The sequence below is a fragment of the Melozone crissalis genome, unplaced genomic scaffold (assembly GCF_028551555.1).
Source record: "Melozone crissalis strain CALT ecotype California unplaced genomic scaffold, PUWL_Pcris_2 ptg000016l_1, whole genome shotgun sequence".
Taxonomy (NCBI): domain Eukaryota; kingdom Metazoa; phylum Chordata; class Aves; order Passeriformes; family Passerellidae; genus Melozone; species Melozone crissalis.
The window spans coordinates 39401110-39415203 of NW_026535794.1; the positions used below are offsets into that span (position 1 = coordinate 39401110).

At 40.0% G+C, this 14094-nt stretch overlaps 1 long non-coding RNA gene across 1 annotated transcript in view; it reads left to right on the forward strand.

Moving 5' to 3' along the window:
• Window positions 1-13672, forward strand: part of LOC128935745 (uncharacterized) — a 60951-nt gene extending 47279 nt beyond the window's left edge. The window contains exon 3 of the long non-coding RNA XR_008482960.1: window positions 13532-13672. This is a non-coding gene — a long non-coding RNA (uncharacterized LOC128935745). The remainder of the gene's footprint in view (window positions 1-13531) is intronic.
• The last annotated feature ends 422 nt before the right edge of the window (window positions 13673-14094 follow it).

Consider the following 14094-nt stretch of genomic DNA (forward strand, 5'->3'; position numbering starts at 1 on the left):
TTCTCTCTGCTCTTAACTTGCAGGGAATGCAGTCTCTTGAGTGCCTTGAATGTCGACATCAATCGAAATGTTTTTCCTTTCGGTTAATTGGCTTCTAGGTTCGTGTTCCACCTTGCACCATAAATAGATTTCGGTGCATCTCTCCTAATTTGGATAGGTACCCTGGGTGAAGTATTTTAAGAAACTTTTGTTGTTCAGATACTTCTGAAAATAAAATACTAGCATAGGATTTCCTCATCTGGATCTTGACTTCAGTGTGTGAAACAAGATTGTGGTAGGTAGAAATTTGCCATTTTTGTTCCACTCTCTGTTTACAGGCAAGTTGCCCTGTACCTGTCTGTCTGTCTACCTATAGAGGTGAGTGTGTGTATAACACTACACTAGATATATATTTGCATTACATAGATTTAATGACAATAGACACCAGGGCTGTACTTAAAATCCTGGGAACTCTTGTAGCTGCAATAGCCAAGAGTATAAGAGGCCAGGTGATGTTAGACAGCTTTTCCTTCTCTTCTTACTGGTCATTACTGTGAGAACAGCAACTCTGCAAGGTTTAGATCCTTTCATTAATATATAAAATGTAATATTTTTTTAAAATTCAATAAATCATATTCAGACTGTATCACTGTAGTAGTATCTGTTTGAATTGCTTGTATTCTAGAGCATTTGGGAAGTTTTTCATGGTAGCCTTACCCTGCATCAGTGGCTAGAAGTGCTTTTGAAATTAACTGTCCAGGTTTCATTCCATGACACAATTGTGCCCACAGGATAGGCACATCACTAAAAAGGGCTGTCCTCTGCACTCCTCAGCAGTGGGGTGAAGAAAACCCTGCCTGGTGTGTGCTGAGTGCCTTGGCATGGGTGGTATGAGTGCCCTCGGTCCAGGAACCACTGACAGCCTCCTCAGTTCTCAGCTGAAAATGCAGGAAGGGTCTGACAGCACTTAAGGAGAGCAAGCATTCTCTCACTTGATGTAACTGAGTTAATTTCCATCTGGGTATGGGCTGAGGCTCTCGAGGTTGCTGAAGGACTGGAGAGACTGGCTGAAGCTGCCGTGTCTCATTTGTCCCAGCTGCCATGGTCAGGAGGCACCCTTGAATATGGATATGGCTCCAGTGGATGCTAATCTTCCAAAGCAATGAACTAATTTTCACATCCAGTGTGTCTGTGTAGACAGCACATCTCAAAGAAACTGGGTATGGTGCTGTTCTTTTTTGGCTTTTTTTTTTACTGGTACAACTGACTCATTTTGAGGCCAGCTCACGATGGGCAGGAGATGTTTTTCTAAGTTATATTTATTGTAATGTTCATGTGCAATGGCTGCATAATCTTCAACTTCAGTGAATGCTTTATTTTTTCCTCCTTCCCTTCAGCGTGCTGCAAAGTGACAGCTTGATAAACAGACCAATTTGTTTGATTTTGATATTATGAGCTTTCAAGGAAAAGGCAGTATCAGCTTGCACTGGGAGATGTTCCTATTTTATGTCTTATGCCGAAGCACTTTTAAGAATGGACGTTGGCATAGATAAAAGAACACTGCCACCAGGAAAGGCCTGCTGTTGAATTTTTTTTATTTTAAGAAAATGGTCCATTTTTGTTCACATGCAAATAAATTGCTAATTTTATTCAAGATGAAGGAGGTGGATTTAAAATAAGAAATGGTACTTCTGAAAGTCTTCAGCGACACTGTGCAGTATCTCACTGAATAGCAGAGGCCTGTCAAGGCAGACAGGGATGTGTTTATCTGTATTTTTTTTTTTCTGAGCAGACTTTATTTGTGTTTCATTTTCCAAGTGGCACTGTAATTTTTTTTTTTGGTTTTATGAGTTGTGCTTTCCAGTATGGTGTCATTGCTTGGTGCTTCACACTGTAGAGAGAACAGCTGGGTTAATTAAATAGATATGTCACAGCACTGAAGCCAGAGCCTGCTGCCATTGTACACAAGCAGCCAAGAGTTACAGTAAATAGAGACTCACAGAGGCATTAGCAATGCAATATCAATTGTAGTAAAAAAAAACCCAAACAAGCTGTAGTATGAAGAATAGTAGAACAAAATGATGCTTTGTGTGCATAAATTACAAATAAGTATAGATGAGGAGAACTGTGCATTTGTGATCTCATAAACTGGTTATTATTGATTATGATAAATTAATAAGCTGCATTTCAGGTAAATGTTAGCAGTGTCAGTATGGAATTTATGGAGGATTTTCTTTCCCGGTAGCATTACAGCACCATTACTGCCCCATTTTTCTTATCTTTACCTTCTCTTTTTTTCCCCCCTCCAATATTGAGATATCTTAACATATGAATCCTATAACATTTTTATAAGGAGATTTGTTAACTCTGTTGTGTGGAACAAATTTGGTGACATTGTCCTTTGTGAGCTTCCTATCTACTCTCAACTATGAAATTCATACACCACAGCCCCTACTTCATCTCTGAAACACTAATGAAGGACTCTGTGTGTTTAAGATCTGCTCTGCCATTTTCAAAAGTGGCTGAATTTCATCACTGGCAAAATACACCTTTTATATCTGTTCCTTGTGTTCATGATGTTCAGGTTAGCTATAAGTACTGAGGACAAAATGTTCCATGGCTTTGGGTCATTGCAGACCCAGTGATGTACATGTGCTGTAAACTGAGGAGACAAGAGGTCATCTCAATGAGTATGATGGAATTTTTTACTAGGTTGCAGATTTTTTCCCCCACAAATGGATCAAAGCTCACTTTACAGCTGCTGGTAGGGCTACTGGGGACAGCAGCAAAAGCCAAACCTCCAGAAAGGATGGATGGAAAGTAAATCCCAGCACAAGTTCCTCTCAGTGGTTTGGATGATGATTGGCAGGTTTCCAAGGAGCAGATGGTGCCAGCAACATTTTGTTTATTTGTGAACTACTTGCAGCATTGCAGAGCAAAGGCAGTGTAGAGCTGGTCAAAAAGGCAGTACTGCCATGGCAGAAAATGGGATGAGTCATGGTGGCTGCTGAATTACACCTTGGAAGGAATTCTTGGCTACTATTGACCTGTTGTTCTTAGCAGGTAACAAAATAGCCACATAAACTTCTGCAATAAAAATCTTCCAGAATGTGATAATAATAAGGAACTATTATTTTAAAGTCAAACTCTCTTGTGCATGATATGAGGATTCTCAAAGCAAGTGGAGCTGTCAGACATCAAATCTCAAGATGTTTTTTGGAGAATCTCTGTGTTAACATATGAAAAGCCAAATGAGAAATCTCAGTGCTGAGACTTGCTAGCTATGGGGCTGTAGGAGCTGGTAAAAAGCCTTTCTTTTATGGAGTCCTCAAATTCTTGTTTTAAATGCATGATTTGAAAAGCAAACGCTAAAACACAGACTCGGGTCTCAGTTCTCCAAGCTGCCAGATGTGAGTAGCTGTCTGCACATAATCCCCTGGAAACAGGGAGGTGGAATACTGGCAGTGGCTTACACAGTGCTTCTCCTGTCTGGCATCCATGGCCACCTACCCATCATCTTGGGGACAGGGCTCTCCTGTCTGGGGGACAGTGGTTGGGATGTCTGCAGTGCGTAGTCACCAAGACAAGGCTCCTTCATGTGCAGAAGTGTTCTCTGCTCATCCCTGCTCAGCTTCTGTTTGGAAATATGTGCGATTAAAGCCACTAAGGATATCCAAGGACTTTGGGTGGTTAGATATGAAAGAGTTCATCTTAACATGTTACATTGTCTAGACAGAGGATGGGCCTTGGGAGGTTTTGGTGGGGTTCTTTTGCCTATAGTTGTCATATTTAAATTGAACACTCTGCAAAGGTGACTCTTTTGCAAAACGTGCTTTACAAAATTATCCAAATTTGTTATTAGTGGCCATAAGTAACAAAAAGGAGCAATACTAGCAGACAGAATTATTCATGTGGAGGGATGAACATTTGAGTATTGTGATGTCGGTTGTAGGCACATGGGTCTTCTGTTTTCCTACCTGTTTTGTGTTCCATGAAAAATTATGGTAATCTCAGAGGCAGTTGAGGCAGTTTATCCCATCTTTTCTATGGAAAGAGCCAAGTTAGAGAAACCAAGCCTGAATTTCCAAGGAGTGGGGAAAACTTGAGACTATTACTCCTGACTCTTGTGGGAGTTTCTTCTTGTGTTTAATGGACAAAATAAAATACTTTAATTCAGTGTAATCAATTTGTAGCATTGACCTATTATGATTAAGTTTTTCCAAGAAGCTAAGGGGTCTTCAGTTCACTTGTACCCTCCCAAGTGCTTTAATCAGAGATGCCTTTGAATTTCTTTGACATTAAGCACAGTTTGTGATTATATGAAGTTAGATAGGCTGAGGAGAGGTGGAAGACAAGTGTTTTATATCTTTGAGCAATTTCTGTTTCTGGAGTCAGACAGCATTTTGAATTAAGATATTTTAACATGGTTTTTACTACTGTGGTAGGTGCTGTAACTTGTACTGGACTTCAAGTTTATATTCCCCCCCACCACCCCTCAGTTCACATCTGTAGCAAATTTGAGTGCGCTGTCCTACACATTACACTGAGTTGTGTCTTTGGACATGTGATACAGCATGAGATTATTCAGTGTGACAACACTTAACCTAACATAATTCAGTTCAGTGCACTGAGAAATAGAATGATAGAATATTTTTTTCCCTAGGATTGGTACCCATCCATTGTCACTCAAATCACTGCCGATTATCTGGCAGGAGCATAAGAATATAGGACTTGCCATACCAGATCAAACCAGTGGTCCATCTAAGAAGCTGTCCTTTCTCTTGAGACAGGCTGGAGTTGGGTATTTAAAACAAAAGTGCATATAACCCTGCAATAAACTTTCAAATAATGTTGTAGGGTTTTTTTAAAAATCATGTCAGTAGATTTTGGTCTGTGCTGTGTAGCAAAAAGGCTGAAATCCTTCATGTTTCCTAAATCTGCTCTGGCGCAACACTTGATTTTCATGTTATCTATCTAAACCTTATCTGAATTTTGCTGTGCTTTTGATGTCAGTGTGCTGTGGTAGCAGTGCATTCCACAAATTAATTGCATGTTATAAATAGGAATGTCTAATGTCTCATGTAAACCTCAAACATGCCTTCTATTAGATATCTCATCTTAAAGCTAAAAAGGATTCCCATCAGTCCCTACCCTGCAGGACTCTTCCAGTGCCTGTAATTATTCTAACAATTCTTCATATCTATACCTTCTGCTTATCACAAGATCAGATCACAGTATTTAATATAAAGAGTATGCAGTACTATTGTATATATTGTAGCAATACTATTTTTCTGAAACATTTTAATGTTGATATGAAAAATCAAGGGGAAAAGAGGGATGCTAAAAATCAGAATTATCTTTTATATTTTTTATTTCAGATACAGGAAAACGGTGTTGGAATCATTATAGCAGTGAGAGATTGGCTCTAAATGTATGTTGAGCACAGTCAGAGATAGTAAGAGCCCCTTTCACTTTAATGGCCCTTTTTTGCATTTTAAACCAGCACTTCTTTAGGATAATTTGTCCGCTCCTTAAGATTTTATTTCTTCCTGTTCTTAATCAACCTCCTTAAGTTAATTTGGGATTTAAAGTTATACTTAATACAGATCTAACTTAGTAGTTTTCTTCTTCTGTTAGCTCAGCAATCCCAAATGCAGAGTGGATTTTTTTAAGAGATAAAAATCTTTATTTCTGTTTCTATTTGGATGCTTTCTCCATCCAAGTGTTTTTAAGGATTAATTCTCTCTAAACTTTTTCTTTCGTTCCTTTTCCTTCCTTTTCCCCCCTCTTCTCATGTGCGTCATGGACTTGCACTTTTGAAAAATTAATCAAGAGCTGGTAGTCTTGAAAGCAGCGGGCACAGTCTGACATGCCTGGTGCTCATTTGCATCGATGCTGAGGTGTGTGAGCATCTGGAGATCGCAGCAACACCCTCAGCTCCAGCTGCACTCTGCTCATTCCAGTGTCTTTCCAAGGCAGCTGTACCTGTGTGGGAGCCCTTGCTCACCTTGCACAGGCTCTGTGTGGGCCAGGGTGTAAGGACTGAAGTAAATTAGATGGAGGTGTAGCAGCAGCCTGCAGACTTTTAATAAAAGTGTTCTGCTCATGGTGAACAGCAGTGATTTCAGCTCTTGGGGGCAAATGGTTTCTTTCGTAATGTAGTGTTTGACCTATAAATCTGACTGCAACTTTGCTGGATTCTTTTTCTACAAAACTGGCAGTCTCCACTGTCCACTTCCTTAGGCTCTAAAATAAATAATGAAAAGTACCGTAAACACAGGATTTGATATTGATTTTCTGGAGTTTAAGATAATCTGAGGTCTTCAGAGATCAGTATCCTTTACTGTGTCATACACTTATGTATGCTGCTGCTATAAAAATAAATAACTGAAGCTCTTTAAGGTCTAGTTTGTGAAAAAGATGAAACATTTATTGGCCACTATATTTTGAACATTGTATTTCTGAAGCTGAATTTGATGCTTTGCGTCCCATAAAATAAAAATGATGAGATTGAAGGCAGTAATCAAAAGAAAAGGGCTCAATGTGTCATAGTGTTGCTAGAATACATGTGGGTGGTTGAACTGAGCTTTACTTCTAATATACTTTTATAAATTTTTAATGATGGCTAATGAATCAAAAGTTGAGAGGCCTTGGAGATGAGTTATTTATCAAGTTATTTTTTCCTTTTGGTGCTGTGTGCAGCATCTCCCAGATCCCTCGGGTTGCAGGCTGTTTCTAAGATGTGGCTCGCCGTGCAGTCTGCTCCCCATCCAGCATTTTGCATCTCTTTAGCAAATACCAGGGTAGGGTTCAGTGATATTAATTCTGAACTTTTCACAGCAACAGATGTTGGAAAGGCCTGCTAGAGCAAAGCAGGGCTAATTTTGGTTTTGCTGTGGATGTCTGGGCGCTGCTGGGGCCGCGGGGCGGGCAGCGGCGCGCTCCAGCTCTGCCCCGTCCCGCCAGGTGCCGCTGTGATGCAGTGATGCCTGGAGCCGGCCAGGAAACGCAGGGATACACGCTCCCCAAACTCCTGATTAATACAAATAAAAAGGCGAAGGAAATTGCAGCCTGCACCCTGTGACCTCGCCAAGACGTTGTAAGGCATCAAGGAAGCCTTGATGAATCAGGAGCAGCCTCCTAAATATCAGAGGGCTGTGTGGCTCCACAGAATATTGCACTGACTGAGATTTCTACAGTGTGACCGTATTACAGCATCAACTTGAAAAGAGAGGGAGAGGAAATTAAGAAGTCAAGCCACAGAAGTAAAAATAATTCACAGGGAAGTGTCTCAAGCAGCTTGCAGTCAGCGTTGCCTCTCCAAGTGTGGGCATGTCTGCATGGCACAGAGGTGCCTTCAGTTTTCTGCCTGCCCCGAGCACGGTGGTCTCGATTACACAACACGCGTTGCTGGTGGCACTCAGCAGTGGCATTTTGGCAGGGAAGAAATATTGATTCAGATTAAAAGTGAGCTCTCTGTCAGCCACCCAAGTGGAATCAATTGCACTATGGGTTAGGTAAACCAGATTATTCCTTCCTGTGGATCCCCTAAATCTCCAAGCGGTGTGGCAGAAGAAGATTGTATGATGCTGCTTAGAATGGTATGTGTGGGAGAGAAACCCTCAATGCTAGATTTAAATGGCCAAAACCAGACAAAAGATGATGACAATAGGTGTCTTTTAAAATTTGGTGCTGAAATAATGAATTGCTGGGTTGTAGCAATCCCATTTCAAGGAAATGGTCTCCAATTAAATATTAACAAGTAAGGAAACAGCATTGCTCACTTATTAGTGAATCACAGCAAATTAGCAGGTTTTGAATCCTCACACCTGTTTACACTTGTGTGTTTCAGTTTCTTTCTATACCTTTTTGGGAGAATCAGGTTCCTGATAGGAACCTACAGCTATATAGCACAGGAACACCAAATTTTTTTCTTTACCCCTCTCAGATCACTTTCTGATGACAGAAATGTTGCGAGCAGTCTGGCACACCTTCACTTTGTAGCACATCTATTCTGTTAATATTGAGGGAGACTTTGCTTTCCAGTCTAGTCAAACCAACATATTTAAATGGGTAAAGGGAAGGGGAAAAAAAAAAGGAATATGTCTATAACATAATTGCATACTTATAAGTAGCTTGCTTTCCATGTGTGTCAGATATCAAAAAGCTTAATGACAACTGATAACTGGCTGGTTTCTGGCAAAACAGTTCTTTGGCAATACCTCCCAACTTCCCCAGCATTTGACTCTGTATCCCACTCAGTGATGTGTCTAGATGTAGTACCTAATTTTTCTTCCTCTTGCACGAATTATTTCCTGACTTTGTGAAAAAGAGTATATCCAGCTCTTTGCTTTGTCTTTTCATCTAAGTCCATAATGATTTGAGGTCCCATCAGCTTACTGTGCACATGGCTAGTAGGAGAGGCACAACCTTGGAGGTGATTATGTCAGAGCTTGGTGTGATTCACCAGCTAGAACATAAGATATGCTGTTGTTGGGGCATGTATTTGTAATTATTTCTGTATTTTTGTCATAGCATGCTGCTGTAATTCTTGAAAGAATAGGAGTCTATGAGGCAAGGTGAATTGAACCCAAATTTCAGAAAAATCAATTAATGGTGGCAATGGGAAAAATTCGTTTTTTATTGTACAGGCAGAAAGCACCTGAAATGCTGCTTCTGTTGAGATGGAGGAATTTGTAGGAAGAACAGTTTCTAACACACTCTCTTTCTGGTTAGTGTTCTCTTTTCATAACTCTGCAGAATAATAGAGCATGGTAAGGACCTTTGAATCCTATTTCTGGGCATCTTTTAGAGTACATACTTCAGCAGACTGAGAAGGCCTTGCAGGACATGCTCTTTTTCTAGTCTGATAAGGAAAGAAAAAGTAGATGCCATCTTCCAAAATGAGTTACACAGACAGCTAATTGGTAGCATCTTCACTTGTATACTAAATGTTGCAAGTGAATCTATTCCATGTTAATTTATTGTATTTCCGGTTTCAAGGAATCCTGTGTATGAGGGGATGTTAGTCAGACCCAACGTTAATGGACTTGCATCACTTTTAACTGGAATTGCTCATGTGTTAATCCATAAGCTCTCACCATTGCAGTTGCCAGGAAATTGCACTTGAGGCTGCAAGCCTACATGTTACATCTCTTCTGGCAATTATATTTGAAACACTGTATTTTGACAAAATAATTCACGATGTACAACCCTATCAGTGCAACCCCGGCTGCCTGAGTGCAAACAGCTTTGCATTCATGGAGCTGGAAGGTTTAACATACTATAAGTAATTGGGCTGTTGAATGGTTGAAATAGCTCTGACCGGGGTTTTTGTGCCAGACCTTGTTCTCACTGACATAACACAATATTCTGAAGACTTGCATTTCAGTAGGCACACTGCACATGAAAAAGTGTGTGGTATAGGTTAATGGCTGAACTCTTACTAGAAAGTAAACCTTATTGAACTTTATCCTGGAAACTTGACAGTGGTAGCTGGCTGAAGTTAAAAGTGAGCTTTGAAGCCCAAAGCAAAATTACTTTGAACCTGAATGTATGGGATAAATCTCAACTGCTGATCAGAATATGTAGAATATTTTCAGCTATTAATTTTATTTAACATATTAAGTAATTGTTTACTTAACAACAAGTGCAAAAACTTTAGCCTTTGCTGCTCTTTTAGGTGTGTTAAAGTATTGTGAAATTAGGAATTCACGACTGCGGACAGACATGTGGAGCTAGAGGCTCAGCAGACTTTTGAAGTCAGCGGAGTTGCTCAGATTTACACCTTCTGAGGATGTGCCCTATGAGATCAGTGCCAGTCCAGACTTACGTATTCTGGGCCAGGTTTAGTGTATTCTGGGTCAGGTTTAGTGAACCTGGAAGAGTCAGAGAACTTCAGAGTGGGTGTTGTTTCATTTTAAGATTGATTGGACCTTCCTCTATCTATGCTGAGAGCTCCCCATTGTCTGATTACTGGGGGGCATGCATTACATATTTCTAGGATTAATTCAATTTCACTTTCAACCTTCATTCTTTTTCTTCTGAGAAATCAGATGGCTTTATGGAAATTCCCTACTGCTCTCTAAATCCCCGAGTCTCTTTCCTGTTTCTCACTTCTTTAAGGTATTAAGTGTTACTCAACAACATAGAAAAGTTAGCATGTCTGACTCAGTGTGTTTTAATTTCACCGCGTTAAGCATAAACAGTTTTAAAGCCATGTTATTTCAAAGTGGCTATATTTTGCACAACACACTATCAAGCTCAGGGATAAGGTTAGCTGGTATTTGTTGGCTTCCAGCTACATTAAATACTTCAAAAACCCATAACCCAAATGTAAAATTGCATCTTACTGCAATACTGAAGAAGTCTGGCCGTGGAAAATCTCAAGGTTAATGAACTTTCTGGCTGAGGATATTTGCCTTTCCAGCTGCTGAACGTGAAAATTGGAAGTGTGAGCTCCTAGGATATTGGTCCCCAGCCCATAATAAACCACCCTGTAACCTGGACTGACATGGGAGGCCACAGTAATGTTGTCTGCAGCACGCTGCTCGTACAGCATGTGCTTTGTGGGACCACGGGCTTGTTAAGGAGGCTCACGTGAGGTTCCCTTGCAGTGGGGCAGTCCTCAGGTCCATCTGCCCTGAGACTGATGCTGCTGTGCTCTCACTGGGTGTGAGGGAAAAGACAAAGTTCATGTGTCTGGGATAGAGTCTTGCTTTATAATCAGAGGGTCTGTAATGAACTAAATCAGGGAATTTCTGCATCATGTGCATTCAGCTTTTTAGCCTCACAACTGGCTTGCTTTGGGGATAGGTTAAAGAGAAAGATCTCTGGATCCACTGGTCTTGGATACATTATCTGAGATTACAGAAAGGATTATCTGCTCTGAACAGGACCTCTTTATTTTTGTATCCATTAACTTAGTCTCTGTGAAGAAGTTAAGTGAAAGACCATCATCCAAAAATAAAAAAAGCAAAAACCCAAAAAACCTCTTACTGAACAGAGGAGGGCTGTGTTCCACACAGGCATGTTTTCTTGAGAGCCTCATGGGAGTTTTTGTATTAGCAGGGCTCTTGAGTACACACACAAGAAAGGGGTTTTTTTAATACTTAGAATATCTGTATCTTCTGAGCTTGTGAATCTGAGCTGGCTGATATGTTATGGAATATATCATGCAGTTTGAACCAAGCAATCTAATGGAGTGGTTACTGGGAAATGTATATTAGTGAGAACATTAATGTCCTCATTTTATATTGAAACCAGGTTTGACATTGTTTATGTAGCCCATGGCTGAGCAGTGATGTTAGTATGAAAGAGGCAGATTGTTTAGCTGAAAGGAGAGTTGACACTTGTCATGTTTGCATTACTGACATTAATGTTTTATGCACTCAGTGTTTCTAGGACTACTTCTCTGTGTGGGATTATGGCAATTCCTGATCAATTGTGTCTTTGTAAGAAAATATAACCACACATAAAGTAACTAAAATGCAAGGTAGCTCACCACAGCATAAAGACCAACTAGAAGTTTGAAAAGAAAAATATTCCAATAAAAGGGTTCTTGATCAACAAAATTTGAAAGGACTTAACAATTTTACTTCACTAGGATTTAGCTAATGTGTTTGTCCTCGTTTCAGAGCAAGGTGTAAATTCTTTGCATCAAGGAACTGGTTTCAGCTTCTATTGCATGAAGACATATCTCTTGAAAACACCACTATGCAGTTGTCTCTAAGAAGTGGAAGGAGGTCACGTCTAGATGGGTTTGGTTCTCTCTGAGGTGTTGGCAAGGGAAGAAAGTCATCAGAGTGGCTGCTTTGCAATGGCCTCATCCCTTGGTCATAAAACCTCCAAAATGGAATGAAAAATAGAAGTGAAGGAAGGTTTGGCCACTACAGTTAGCACTGATTTGACTAACAGCCATGAATTTATTCTGTGATCAGTATTTTGCAGTGTATTTTTCATTTGTTTCTTTTCCTCCAAGGCAGAAATGCATCTTCTACTGAATTTATTTTCACTGCTTTGTTTTGAAACAGCAGAATTGATCTCAATTATGATTTTTATCTTGACCACCGGTCATGTCAGAGCCTGGCCCAGCTCTTTAAAACAAATTCAGAATTCCTTGTTCTATTGATTGCTGCAAGAGTTCCATCCTGCTCTAGTTCAAGCATGTTTATTTTTAATGGTTGATATTTCCTTGGAGAAATATATTTAGTTCCTATAAAAAATAATTTTCCTACCTGTTTTTATGCTGGAAGGATTCTGAATGCATCCTGCAAAACTAACAATATGCATAGGAGTAGTAAGGAGTAGAAATAATAAAATAAAAAAATCGATGAGCTCTTTTTGTCCCCCACCCACTCCCCCAGTGGCAGAATGACACAAATCCATTTATGCACACACACATTTACACACAAATAAATGGATGAATAGATAGTGTAGATAGAATGAAAGAACCCTGCTATTTTAGATTGAAGTGCCTGTCACTGACATTAATTTAGATGTAGTATTAGGGAGCCTCTTAAAGGTCAGGTTTCCCCTGGAGCGTTAGTTTACCCTGGACATTTTTACAGATGATGTGCTAAAGATGTAATGCATCTAATAACTACATCTTGGCTTCATCTGCTTGATTCATCAAATTCCTTCCTGCTCAATACTGAGTTTTCAGTGACATGTTTTATGTGAAATATTACAAGACAGTATGTTAATGCTGTGTTGATTACAACTGACTTCTTTTTATTTGGAGGTACGTAAAAAGTAAAGCTCGTTTATTGCCTAATGGTCTTGGCCTATGGCTCCCTGGAAATAGAGGGCCCCTCATTTTTCAATTAAGGAGAGGTGGTTATGAATGACAGCTGCCCTCTCCTGGGAAAGGTGACATTCAGATGCTGGTGCAGCAGCATGACTACCCATGCAGCCAGGTTTATCATGTTGCTATATATAGAGCCAAATAATACTTGCTGGGTTCATACAAAGCCATAGGTGGTTAAATGCATTGATATCACAAAGACACAGCCTAATTCTTTCTCCTGTTCTGTGATCTCTTAATAGTACAGATGCTTAATCCTTTTTAAAGAGATCTTCTAACTTGATCGTGAAGACTATAGTTGACCAGAAACCAGAGCAGGGCAGCTCTGAGGTTAATAGATCTGTTTGCTTTAGAGCAATCAGTTTGTCTTTTCTACTTGATATGAGTATTTTTGTAGTGTTACATTTGTGCTGAGCTGTATGCTCTGGGCTTGTGAAAAAGAGCTTTGTACAAAGATGAGGGCACAAAAGATAATTTTTAGAAACAAATTGGTACTGAAATTAGTTGGATGAGAGTGGCATGTGCCAAAGAGCTGGCACTGACACAGTTCTGGAACTCGCCTGGTTTCACCTCTCCATCACTGACTCTCTATGGTATGTTGCCCATCTGAAGAATGAGTTTTAAGGTTTAAAAACAAGCAAATGTAACATCCACCCCCAAGAACTCTTAAGATCATCACAAGGAAATGATATATGGGTGAGAAATGTTGCAATTTCACCAGGCTGAAATATTTTTTCTGTGTCGCAGAGCTGGAGCCGTCCATTTCTGCACTGTCAGCCACCGTGTAGGCCATGAATGGGCTCTGCATCCTCCCTCTGAATTGCAGATTTCTCACTCTGTACCATCCTAAAGGAGGGCTGGTTTTCGTCTACACTGATCCCACTCATCTGGTTTTCCCTTACACCCAGGTGAGGACAAAAGCAGTGCAGTAACAAGGAGCTATGGTAGTGTGCCCTGAAAAGCACCCGCACCAAATTCATTTACTTTAGTTTGGGCTGAAGACTAGGCTATGTGTTCTTTGTCCAGACTTTGTTCTTAAACTCTGAAGCAAAGCACAGCCTCGCCTTTGTGGGTTTTTTCTTTTTCCTAGAACTGCCTTTTGTATGTATTGGCAGGAAAATAGCATTGCTCTTAAGGATCTCAAAGTCATTTCTGCTTCTGCAGCCTTGAAGGTGCAGTTATATTAAAAGGAGAAAAAAAGCTTTTAAATGTTGAAGCAGTTTCTAAAATAAAGAGGTTTGAATTTATGATTGATTTCGAAGTGATCTGTGTTTAAACTTTGAATGGGAATAAAATAGTGTCTTGTTCAA